Here is a 14,040-nt window from a genome sequence, read left to right as displayed (position 1 = left end):
ATTAGTATAACAAAGCAAACTCTATTTCCAAATAAGATTACATCCTTAGCTATTGGGTTCCAACACATGTCTTAGAGGGACAACCTCCTCATGACCACCTCTGGTGGTGGTAAGTGGTGGTAAGTTGTTTAAATGAAGGAAGGGCATGCCTGGTCCCTCACGAAGTGCTGCCTCCTTGATTGATTAGGAAACCCTGCCAGCTGTGGGAGGAGGCATAGGCAGACCGGTTCTGGAAGTGGAACATGAAGCATTTTCCTGGGGACATGGTCTCTGTAAGGCAGGCCAGGGTAGGAAGCAGTACAGAGACTAGCCCAAGACATTTTTCTGGCTGAGTTCAATCTTCTTTTCACAGTCCTTAGCTTCAACAACTTCCTTCTGCTCAGTGGGGAGATGAAAGGATTCCCCACCCCATAGGCCACTTCTGTTTGACCATGCACACTACCATCAAGTTGATTGTGACTCATAGCAACCCTGGAGGACAGAGGAGAAACCACTTCATAGGGCTTCGGAGTCTGTAAATCTTTATGGAAGTAGACTGTCTCAGCGCTCTCCCAAGGAAGGACTGGCTCCACCTCTCCTGTTTGGTTAGCAGCCCAAGGCTCAATCTACAGCACCACCAAGAATCCTTTCTATTTGACCATATTCTTTTTTCTCTCTCATTATTTAGAGTATATTTTATTAGTTTCTGTAACGAAACCCATGTAGATAAGACCTTACTTATTTAATACAGTATGTTACCCTTGTACAAATGAAAGAAAAAAAAAGTTTAACATTTCTAAACTAATATGGCTGTTAATTTCTGTACAATGCCAACTCAACACAGTATAACTGGGATACTTTTTCAGCTAAAGTTTCCAAAAATTCAAATTATATATATATAGTTGTTGTTAAGTGCCGTCGAGTTGGTTCCGACCCATAGCGACCCTGTATAGGGTTTCCAAGGAGCAGCTGGTGAGCTTGAACTACCGACCTTGCAGTTCAAACAGCTTTGCAGTCTGACACATTAACCCACAGTGCCACACTAGGACTCTCTCTCTCTATATATACATATATGAGGAGCTCTGGTAGCGTAGTGGTTACGAATCAGGCTGCGAACCTTAAGGTCAGCGGTTCAAGACTACCAGCTGCTCCGCGGGAGAAAGATGAGGCTTTCTACTCCCGTAAGGATTTACACCCTCGGAAACCCTGTACAGGGTCGCTATGGGTCGGAATTGACTCGATGGCACTTAACAACAACAACATATGCATATATATATATGGGTCGGAATTGACTCAACGACACTCAACACCAACATATCTATTGATATTTATATAAAAAGACCAATCTCAGTGTTATGTATCAATAGCAGCAATGGCTTTTCCAAGTTCTGCAGTCATCTGAACTTTGAGAAACTAAGATATCAGTGCTTCATCCTGTCTCACTAGTGACATCTTAGTTTCTCAAACTTGTTGTTGTTGTTGTGTGCCATGAGTCGGTTCTGACTCATAGAGACCCTGCATAGGGTTTTCAAGGCTGTAAATCTTTACAGGAGCAGAAAGACTCATCTTTCTCCTGCGGAACAGCTGGTAGTTTTGAACTGCTGACCTTGAGGTTCGCAGCCCAATTCGTAACCACTACACTACCAGAGCTCCTTAGTAGCCATTGAAAAATGGAAGGAAGAAGAAAGATACATTGGAGAATATAGTCAAATAGAAACAGAACTTTGCTGTTTTCTGAGATTTTGTTTTATACTTTTTCCTTTCTTTTTTTAGTGGAGTGTACTGGATGTCTCTATAATTTTGTTCAGAAGACTGCAGGACCTGGCAGCCAGGATACAGGCTTGCAGAATGTGCCCTTTGGTTGTTTAAATTATTACATATTCCTCAGTGTTTTTGTATACATCCCCCAAAAAACAAAACAAAAAACAGAGGGAATGGAGACAAATACTGATGAATGATGAGGCACAGAGGAAATTGTAATCATTGCAATGAAACTATAAGTGTAAAACCGATGTTCTCCTATGTAAACTATCACTCAGTTCACAATAAAAACTTGAAAAAAAATACCGTGGCTTGAGTCAGGAACAAAAAAATCTTAGTCTTCAAAGTGACATCTTTGCTTTTTCACACTTTAAAGAGATCTTTAACTTTTAAATACCCAGCACAAAACTTTTAAAATTTAGCTTTAATATCCAGAACAAAATCTGCTATGGGGTGTATGCCAGTCTCCTTGTCTTTCACATTGTTATTTTGTTGCTTCTGGTTCTTTCTCTTTTTCTCCTTAAATCTTGGCCCAGATTTGACAGGCTTCTAGCTCAGCAGGAGCTGCAGATTTATTTAATTGTTTTTAAGTGCCAATGACTCATGGTGACCTTATAGAGGCTTTCCAAGGAGCAGCTGGTGAATCTGAACTGTCTACCTTGTGGTGCTTATCCTACAGTCCCACACCAGGACTCCCAGATCTACATTCCAATAGGGCAGATTCCAATCCCAAAAGTTTGCAAACTGGACTATCTGCCACTCACCTGGTCCTGTTCCATTCCCCACAATAAGCTGAGAATGTCTATAGGCTAACTACAAGTGGTTTATCCTGATGTACGAACTATGATGGCCAAGCTAAAGTAATAGCATGAGTAACAGATAACATAAATTTGGAATTCTAAAATAAAACAACCTAGAGTCAGTCCCATTGGAAAACTGATAGCAGTTCTCTCCACTGTCTCTTTCCCACTCTCACAGCCTGGATGATGAGTCTTGGAGCTAGAGATATCGGGAAGAACCATGCTTTGCTCCGGGCTCTGTGTCTTCTTTGGTTTGTGCCTGGTTTGTGTCCAGTTAGAAATGTAATCACTTCAGTCACTTTTAGGCCAGTCATCTTTTCCATTCTGCTGCCTCATATTGACCTGGTGAATCACAGAATGCCTGGACTGAAGCTTGAAGGGAACCCACTGACCTCGAACCACAATCCAAGGTCATTCCTGCAGCTGTGGCTGTGGTCCAGTAGCTTCCTGCAGCTGGGAAGATCCAAGTCAAGCTTGTTCAGCACAAAACCAGAGCAGCCAAGCAGACTTTGTTCCTACCCGTGCTTCTCATGATAAAGCAACTTTGTCATCCTCTAGGCTTCTAAAACCTCACTGCTGTTTCCCAGCTAATTTCCCAGAAGCAGACGGGGTACAGAAAGGCCTTTTTTGCTGGACTCTCTGATGCATACACTTGCCAGCAACACTCACGACTGCCGGCAGCAGATGGGCAGTAAGCTTGCCCTGCTTTCAGCAAAATTGAAATGTGGAAATTCAGATTTTCCCGTAAATGATAAATTTGGGGGGAGATTTTGGATCTGTTGGCTTTTCCGTATTTAATTTTTGCTTTATAAAAGCATCCTTGAAGAGTTTCTTCAGCTTTCGTATGGTTCTGTTTTTTAAAAGATCATCTTTGTTATAAAATTATAGAATCACTTTAAAGGTTAAAGTTTTTAAAAATTGGACAAAATTTGAAAAAAGTAAAAAATTCAATGTTGAGTATACCATGGACTGAAAAGAATGAGCAAATCTGTCTTGGAAGAATGTTCATTAGAAGTGAGAATGGTGAGACCTTGTCTCATGAACTTTTGCCATGCTATCAGGAAGGACCAGCCTTTGAAGAAGGACATCATGTAAACATTTACATAGCACCTCATGCAAAGGGCAGAGAAGGACTTCCTGCAAAGGGTTAGCGGAAAAAGAGGAAGAGCCTCAATGAGATGGGATGACACAATGGCTGCAACAATGGGCTCGAACAGGAACAATTCTGAGGATGGTGTAGGACCAGCGCTGTTTCATTGCTCTGTACATAGGATTGCTGTGAGTCGAAACAGACTCAGTATCACCTAACAGCAACAACTATCATCTAAATACTTACTAGCATTTGGAGTATTTCTTTTCCAAATTTTTTTCTTCAGCACATTTCTCTCCCTTTTTTTTTTTCTTTTAGACATCACAGTTTCATTTTATTTTAGATTTTTTAAAAAAATCGCTTTAAAACTGCTTCCCTCAAAAAGTTTTGTTGTTTTTTCTTTACTTTTTCTGAATTGTTGAAGGTTTACAGACAAGATAATCAGTTTTACATTCAACAAACTATACACTTTGTTTTATCTCAATGATTGCATTCTACTCCATGGAACAGTTAAGTTATCCCACTTTCTTCCTGTGGTTCCTATTTCCACTCCACCTACCTTCCCATCCCTTTTCAACTTTATCCTTAGGAATATGTTGCCCTTTTGCTATTGAATGACTGACCATTCCATGGTGAGCAGACCTTACTAGAGTTGTTGTCTCCCCATGTACGTATCTACTGCTTAGCTGAAAATTGGACTGCGAGAGTGACTTCCTTTCCGAAACTTAAGGGTGGTCAAGGGCTATAGTCTCAGGTTCCTCTAGTTTCTTTCTAACCAGTAAGGCCGGTATTTTATTAATATTAATAATTTTTAGTTTTGTTCCACGTTTTCTCCTGCTTTGTTTGGAAGCTTCCAACGTGATCCCTTTCAGAATCTTTGGTAGTGATAGCAGTGCATAGTCTAGTTCTGGTCTCAGAGTCGTGGAAACTGATGTTCATATGTTTCATTAGTCCATTGGACTAATTGATTTCAAGCATCTTCAATTCTCATCACTCTTCTTTCTTCTGCACCTAAAGAGACGAATAACTGTAATATAGATGGCCTCTCATGAGTTTTTAATATCCCAGATGCTATTCACCAAAGTAGGATAACAGAACATTGTCTTTGCAGACCATGTTTTACCAATTAACCATGGTGGGCTCCAGGCCCAGCAACTCATTGCCTTAAGATGTTTGGTAATATCTAAGAAGTTTTCATCATTTTTACTGCTGTATGCTCCACCACATTCACATTTGTGTTTCCAGGAAAGGTAAATACCATATACAAATATTCTCTTTCAAACTCTTATGTATTTGTGGGTCTACTCCCTCTTCCTCCCATACCCATTCAGCCTGTATCTCTGTCCATGTATCTACCTAAAGAACACTGTTGCTCCAAGGTTGTGTGGATATCACCATTACCTCTGGCCCCTTTAGCCTTTACATATCACCCAGTGTTCTTCACTCTCTTCATCATTCTTCTGCCAACTTCCCTTTTCTTGTATATTGCCCTCCCCCTTCTTGCATGTTACCCTTCCCATCACTCAAGTTAACATGTCTACCCTCCAGCCAATGAATTACTTTCCCTTCCCTCCCATTCCTGGTAACCATCAAAGAATGTTTCTTTTAGTATGAAAACTTTCTTGAGTTCATGTAATAGTGGTTTCGTACAATAGTTGTCCTTTTGTGAATTTCATTCAGCATAATGTTTTCCAGGTTCATCCATGTTATTCGGTGTTTCATAGATTCATTGTTATTCTCCAATGCTGCATATTCCATTGTGGGTATGTACCAAAGTTTGCTTAGCCATCCTTCTGTTGATAGGCATTTAGGCTGTCTTCATCTTTTTACTATTGTGAATAGCGCTGTGATGTTGCTTTAGTGGTGGTGATTGTGTGTCATTGAGTGGGTTCTGACTCATAGTGACCCGGTATAAATTTCCAAGACTGTAAATCTTTATGGAAGCAGAATGCCTCATCATTTTCCCTTGGCGTGACTGGTAAAATTCAAACTGCTGACCTGGTGGCTAACAGGTTAGCTCATAATCCACTGTGCTACCAGGGATCCTGTGATGTTGCTTTAGATTTTTTGAAAAAGGTAATTCACACGCAGGATAAAAAGGATGAAATTAAAAAAAAAAGAAAGAAACAGTGACTCTTCTTGACTTTTCCCCAGTGACCACTGTTAAGTCTTATATTTGTTGTTGTTGATGCTAAGTGCCTTTCAGTCATTTCCGACTCATAATAACCCTGTACAGGGTTTCTGAACTTTTAAATGTTTACGGGAACAGAAAATCTTTTCTTTCTCCTGCAGAGCATGGGAGTCTTATATACCTTTTCAGAAAATAGTCTGTTGGCATCAAGTCAGTTCTGACTTATGATGACCCCATGTGTGTAGAGTTGAGCTGCACTCCAAAATGTTTTCACTCGTCATTTACAAGTAGATTACCAGGCCTTTCTTCCAATGTGCTTTAGCTTAGTCATTGAGTGCTTAACCATTTGTGCCATCCAGGAACTCATTGCCCAAAATAGCTTTTTCCCCTCCCTGGTGTGACACTGTGGATTAATATGCCAGACTGCAAAGCCGTTTGAACTGCAAGGTTGGCAGTTCAAGCCACCAGCTGCTCCTCGGAAACCCTATACAAGGTCACTATGGTTTGGAATCAACAACAACAAACCTTTTATTGTGCTTTAGGTGAAACTTCACACAGCAAACTGGTTTTCCATTCAGCAATTATATATAAATTGACCATGACATTGATGGATTGCTCTTCTTGCAATGGAATTAAAAGATAATGTAATTTTTCTACGGAACTTTTTGAAGGCCCCCGATGTATATTACTATGCATGCAGCACATACAAATATGTATATACAATTATCCACAACAATGTCTATATACTTTGATTTTTATATCAGTATAAACACATGCATGCACTCCCATACGCCTTCCTACCGCTATGGGGCGTACACATCTTCCTGTGGAACCACTCACAGATCTTAGATTGTTACTACTATTGTTGCTGAATTGTGTAAGCATAGTCATTATTTTTGTAGTTGTTGTTAAGTGCCAGTGCTGTCACGTAGGTTCTGACTCACAGACACCCTGTATAGGGTTTCTCAGGAGCCGCTGTGGGGTTTAAACTGCTGATCTTGTGGTTTGCAGTCCAGTGCTGATCCTACAGTGCCACAGCAGGAGTCCCAGAGTCATTGCTGTGTTGCTGTTGTTGTTAAGTACCATCAAGTCAATTTCGACCCATAGGGACCCTGTATAGGGTTTCCAAGGAGCAGCTGGTGAGCTTGAACCACCAACCTTGCAGTTCAAATGACTTTGAAGTTTGGCGCATTAGCCCACAGCACCATACGAGTCATTACTGTAGTTGTCCTTTATTCGTGAGGATCTTTCAATTTCTTCATTTGCCTTAGTCACATTGTGCCAACTTCCTCAATATTGCTAATGTCTTTTACTTCACCAAAATTAACATGTGTCTGCTATCTATTGGGGTACTAGTATGGCACTGTAGGATAAGTGCCGGACTGCTAACTGTAAGGTCAGCAGTTTAAATCCATCAGCTGCTCCTCAGAAATCCTACGCAGGATCACTATGAGTCAGAACCAACTTGACGGCACTTGACAACAACTATTTATTAAGTGATTCTCCTTCCCTTTCCTGGTAACGTCAAAGAATATTGCTTTCTGTGAGTAAACCTTTCTTAATTTCTTATAAAAATGGTATCGCAGTATTTGTCATTTTGTGATTGACATATTTCACTCCGCGTAATGTCCTCCAGATTTGTCCTTGTTACTAGATGTTGCTTGGGTTCATCAATATTCTTTATTGTGTACTTTTTCATGTATGTATGTTTATCCATTCATCTGTGGATGGACACTTAGGGTGTTTCCCTCTTTTCACTATTTTGAACATGGTTGTGCATATGGCTATTTGTGTCACTGCTCTTATTTCTCTAGGATAAATGTCTAATAGGATTCCTGGAGCAAATAGTATTTCTAGTTCTAACTTTTGGGGGAAGTACCATACCATTTTGCAGTCCTATCACCAGCGTGTAAGAGTTCCACTCTCCCAACAATTTCACTCATCACTTGTTTGTTTGTTTGTTTTTATCAGAGCCATTCTTGTTGGGGTAAGGTTGTTTCTCAAAACTACAATGATGTCCTGGAGTCCTGGTGTGGTGCTGGGGTTAACGCACTGGTCTGTAAAGTTGGTTTGAACAGCAAGGTTGGCGATTCAAGCTCACCAGCCACTTCTTGGAAACTCTCAGCACTTAACAACAGTGAAGTCCTGGAGTCTTGATTGGCACTGCAGGATAGTGCACTAGACCATAAAGTTGGCTTGAACTGCAAGGTTGGCAGTTCAAACTCAACAGCTTCTCCTCGGAAACCCTATACAGGGTCACTATGAATCGGAACCAACTTGACGGCACTTAAAAACAACAATGGTTAATTATTACCAAGCATTGCATCATGTGTTTGTTAGCCATCTGAATGTCTTCTTTGCTAAAGTGTCTGTTCAAGTCCTTTGCTTTTTTTTTTTTTTTTTTTAATTGAATTGCTTGTCTTTTTGTTGTTGAGATGTTGAAGTTTTCTAAATATTTTAGAGATTAGACGTTTGTCAGATATGTCATTCCAAATTTTTTCTCAGTGTGTAGGTTCTCTTTTTGGGGAATGGGCTGGGGGTGGGGGTAGGGATAGGAGTGAGGAGTTAGGGTTAGGACTATGGCTAGGTCTAGGACTTCCTTTAATGTTAGGCTGATGATTAGGACTAGAGTTAGTGTTAACAGTAGGGGTTGGGCTAGGGCTAGGAGTAAGACTTGGTCTAGTTTTAGGGTTACAGTTAGTTTTATTTATATTTATGTATTTATTCTTGAAATCAACGACTTCCTCTTAATTTGGAAGTTTTATAACTACTCTATTCCCTCATTTTACTTTATGGGGTGTTTTAGTTTCTTGGTTGTTGTTGCAGTTTGGTATCTCTGGTTCCCCATTTTCAGTCTTGTAAGTTTGCTTTACTTTGAATACTTCTGTATCTGGGTTGAGTCTTGGGTGATATTCTCATGTATGTTAGTCTCAGGTTGTTGTCTGCTCTTGTTGGTTTTCTGTCCAAGGAACTCTCTTTAGTATTTTTTGTAAAGTTGGTCTGTTTTTACTAACTCTTTTAATTTCTGTCTATTTGAAAATATCCTAATTTTGACATCATATTTGATGGACATTTTTGTTGGGTATATGATTCTTGGTTGGAAATTTTTTTCTTTCAGAGTTATATATGTGTCATCCCATTGTCTTCTTGCCTACATGGTTTCTGCTGAGAAATCAGACCTTAGTCTGATTAGTTCTCCTTGGTAGGTAATGTTTCATTAGGATTCTTTGGTTTTGAAAAGTTTGATCATAATACGTCTGGTGATTTTCCTTTGGGGTCTATGTTGTTTGGAGTTCATTCAGCTTCTTGAATACATATATTCTAGTATTCCATGATGTTAGTGAAGTTTTCTTCCAACAACTTTTTTTGACAATTTTCTCTCTGTTTTTGTCTCTTTCTGTTCTGGAATTCCAATCACACATAAATTATTCCTCTGGATAGTGTTCCACATAAATCTCAAGCTTTTTTGGATTCTTTTCCTTCATTTTTCTGATTGTTCCTCTAGTAGATGAATATTGAGAGATTTGTCTTCAAGCTCTCTGATTCAACCTTCTATTGATTCAGGTCTACTTTTTTGCCTTCTCAATGTATTATCTATTTGTAAAGTCTCAGTATTAATCTTACGGATTTCTATTTGTTTTTGTATGCTTTCTAATTTTTCATTTATTTGTCAATTTGTTCTAACAGGGTTTTTCTATATTCTTCTACAATTTGGTCTCTGTGTGTATGTTTTTATTTCATCTGCAATTTTCTCAATCATTCTTTCAGTCCTTTGAAGATACCTAACTATCATCTTTTAAATTCTCTATCAAGTAGACCCGATAGCATTTCTTGTGTTTTTGACTCTGCATTTTGGTCACTTGTTTGAGGCACTCTGGCTTGTTTTCATGTAAGCTGAATTTGTCTGCTTTCTTCAAGACATTCATTGTGGTTTCATAATTACATTTAAATGATGTTTGATATTGTTATGTCCTCAGGTGCTCATCTCCTGATGGTTTGATAGAGACTGAATGCAGTTATCTGTTCTCTGTTTGTGTTCAGGACAGGTTCATGCACCTCCAGAAGCAGGGACTGTGCAGGAGAAGTAGCCACTGACTTCTGGGGTAGCAATGGCAAGGCCTGCCATCCCTACAGCCACCAGGAGGGCAGAGGAACAAGTAAGAACTGCACCACTCTTAATGACAACCTCTAGTCATGTCCTGTGTCTATAGGCCACTGTATTAACAGCCACTCACAAAAGCTCAAGATGGCTTGCCTATAGTCCACCTGTTTTTATTCCCTCTCACTCCTCCTAATCCACTTTCTCTTTCAGTCAACACTCAATCCACCTTTCAGTCCTATCCTCTGAAGCTCAGGTTTCCAGGATCAACATCTGTTTCACTTGGTCTCCCATGTCTTTGTTGCAGATGATCCACTCAGTACATCTGTGTATTTGACCATCTGGCCTTGGTAGTGTAGGGGGTTCCCTTCTTACTGAAGACTTTTGATGAGCATTAAGTATTTAATATTTAGAAAGTCCAAGTTACCTAGTTTATCTTCTGGTTTTTGTCACTTTTAGTTATGTTTGATAGTCTATTTATGCCATAATTTACGACCCATAGCTTTGTCCCTATGTTATCTTCCCAAAACTTTATAGTTCAGGATTTGATATTTAGGCCTTTGTTTCATTTTGAGTTAGTTTTTATGTGTGGTGTGAGGTATGGGTCATGTTTCATTATTGTGCAAATAGATATACAATTTTGCCAAAAATAGGTGTTAAAGAGACTGTATCTTCTCTGTTTAATGGACTTTGGCCCTTTGTTAAAGATTGGCTGTCCATAGGTGAATGAATTTACTTGAGTTCTCAATTCTATTACATTGTACCGTACCAGGCTCTATCAGGCCTCCTACTTTGTTCTTCAACAGGGTTTTGGCTACTTGGGTCTTTTCTATTTCACATATAAGTTGGAGGTTCATTTTACCATTTCATTAAAGAGTGTTGTTGGGATTTGGATCAGGATTGCACATGGATTTCTTTGAGTAGAATTGACATTTTCAATCCATGAACATAGTATGTTCTTCCATTTATTTAGATCGCTTTTAGTTTCTTGTAGTAAGTGTTTCTTTGCCTTAGTCTTTCATGTCCTTGATTAGACCTATTCCTAGTTATTGTATCTTTTGGTGGCTATTTTTTGTTGTTGTTGCTATTGTTGTTAAATGTTGCCGAGTTGGTTCTGACTCATAGCAACCCTGTATAGGGTTTCTAAGGAGTGCCTGGTCGCTATTATGAGTGGTATGAATTTCCTGAATTCCTTTTCAGAATTCCCCTTGTTGGTGTAGTGAAATCCTATTGCATTTTGTATGTTGATCTTATATCTTGCCACTTTGCTGAACTCTTCTATTAGTTCCAATAATTTTCTTATGGAGTCTCTAGGATTTTCTATATAGGAAAAAAAAAATTTTTTTTTTTAAAATAAGGTGTGTGGGTGGGGGTAGGGATTAGCATGTGTTGTGAGGAGCAAGGGACAGGCAACAGATCTACTCTTGTTAGGAATGTAGCTGCATGAACCACACAAGCAGTCCCTCTCTGATGTCAGGAACGTCAAATGTCAAACTTAGAAGCTGCCACAGATGGTTTTTCAACCATGTAGTTGTGGTACAAAAGTTAATATAATCAAGTACTAACCAAAAGGTTCGAAAATTTCAGTTCCATCCCAAGGCACCTCATAAGATAGATCCAGCAAACTCCTTTGGAAAAAATCAGCCATTGAGGATATTTGATGACATTTGACCTTGGTTTTAACTAAAACAAGTGAAAGGAGAGCTGGAGAGAGAGCCCAGGTGCTGCTAGATATTCTGGATTTAGTTCTTTTGGGGATTGTGTCCTTGTCCTTCCTGTAGATTAGTTGTTCAGCCTTTCTCAAAGTTCATGACCAATACATTCTCCTTCTGCTAAAATTTATTTTAATTTGGTAGATGTCATCTGCCAAAAGAGCATTTTTCATTTTCTGTATAATCTACTGATCCACATCTTAAAGGATAAAGAATAGCCTATTCACAAGTAACAAAAGAAAACATAGGTACATTGAATACAATAAAATTAGAAACTTTTGTGCTTCAAAGGACACCATTAACAAAGTGAAAAGACAGCTCAGAGAATGGAAAAATTTTTCTGCAAATCATATATTTGATAAGGGACTTGTATTTAGAATATATAAATGAAATTGCCAGTAAATAATAAAAGGACCAATAACTCAATTAAAAATAGGCAAAGAATTTGAATAGACATTGTTTTCAAAGAAGATATGCAAATTATTAATAAGCACATAAAAAGATGCTCAATATGATTAGCTGTTAGGAAAATTCAAATCAAAATCACAACTAGATGACTTAACCACAGAGGACTAGAGTGGAGAGTGAAGCATCCAGCTGATTAGAAAAGAGGGCATATGCTTAAGAACACCCACACTTGCAGATAATTCCCACTTGACCTGGCTGCAATGACTGGATAATCAGAGCTCAACTAGAAGAAGAAAGAAGAGGAAAAAAAGAGTAATCTGATACAATTTGATGAACTTGACCTACACCTATGGATGTAGTAGCTCAAAAGAGGGAACAAATCTTTACAGTAAGGATCATTCCCACCCCCTCCAAACACAGAGTAGACAAAGATGGGCAACTTTAACATTGGCTACCAAAAATGTGGGGGCTACAAAGGCAAGAAGTGACTGGCTTACAAGCTTTCAAGAGGGAGCCTAGATCCAGAGGGCAAGGCGAAAGATACAATCTCCACTGAGTAGTACCCAATCTGTCTGGGCGGGGCTGATGAAAGGAGATGCAGATAGGTCTCTTGTAATACAATAATGAATAATTGTTATCAGGATTGATTGTGAGGGTTGGAAATGTAAAGGTAGACATTTTGTAGCAAAAGGAGGGGAGTGATTGACTATGCAGTCCAGGAGTGGAGGTCCCTGGAACCATCAAGGGAGAAGAGCGGAGAGTGGGACCCTACCCAGAGAAACAGTGATGCCAGAGATGGAGGCAGAAATGATGATGTGGAGAGATGGAGCAGCTGGGGACTGTAGACCCAGAGAGGGAGAGGGGCTGTGTGCTGACTATCGGGGGTGGGCAGGCTTGCAGGATATACCCTTTAGTTGGTTGATGATGTATGGAGGGGATTGTAACCATGGCAATGAAACAATATACGATAGGATGAATGTAAAGCTAATGTTCTCCCATGTAAACTATTACATAATTCACAATAAAACATTAAAAAAACAAATCACAACTAGATACCGCTTCACACCCAGTTGTTGCTGTTAGGTGCTTTGGAGTGGGTCTAACTCATAAGAGCCCTAGGAACACTGCCCCTTCTGGCACCACCCGGATTCACAGTTGTCATGTTTGAGAACATTGTTGCTGCCATTGTGCCAATCCATCTCATTGAGAGTCTTGCTCTTTTTTGCTGATCCTGTACTTTACCAAACATGATGTCCTTCTCCAGGGACTGGTTCCTCTTGATAATGTCCAAATTACCCAAGATGCAGTCTCACCATCCTGACTTCTAAGGTGCACTCTGGTTGCACTTCTTTCAAGACAGATTTGTTCATTCTTCTGGCAGTTCAGGGTCTCGTCACTCTTCTTTGCCAACACTATCAATCAAATTAACACACAGGATAGCTATAATAAAAAGGACAGACAATAACAAATGTTGTTGAGGATATGGAGAAACTAGAACCCTCATATACTGCTGATGGAATTGTAAAATTGTTTAGCTGTTTTGGAGCACAGTCTTACAGTTTCTCAAAAGGTTAAATTTAGAATTATCAGATGATCCACAAACCCACTCCTAGCACTCCATATCCAAAAGAAAGGAAAACATTTGTCCACACAAACACTTGTACACCAGTATTTTTCTGATCCTAACTATTCTGAGAGTTAAGGAGCTCTGGTAGCGTAGTGGTTACAAATCAGGCTGCTAAGCTCAAGGTTGGCAGTTCGAAACTACCAGAGGTTCCGCAGGAGAAAGATGAGGCTTTCTGCTCCTGTAAAGATTTGCAGCCTTGGAAACCCTGTGCAGGGTCACTATGGGTCGGAACTGACTCCACAGTACTTAACAACAACAACATTCTGAGAGTTGGGGTGTGGGAGGTGGGGTTAGGGAAGGTAAGGTAGTATCTCATTGTGATTGTGATTTGTATTTCCCTAATGAAGGAGCTCTGGTAGCGTAGTGGTTACGAATCAGGCTGCGAACCTTAAGGTCAGCGGTTCGAAACTACCAGCTGCTCCGCGGGAGAAAG

Source organism: Chrysochloris asiatica, unplaced genomic scaffold, assembly GCF_000296735.1.
Source record: "Chrysochloris asiatica unplaced genomic scaffold, ChrAsi1.0 scaffold00041, whole genome shotgun sequence".
In the NCBI taxonomy this organism is placed as follows: domain Eukaryota; kingdom Metazoa; phylum Chordata; class Mammalia; order Afrosoricida; family Chrysochloridae; genus Chrysochloris; species Chrysochloris asiatica.
The sequence above is the reverse complement of the archived record's forward strand: the minus strand, read 5'-3'. Positions refer to the sequence as shown.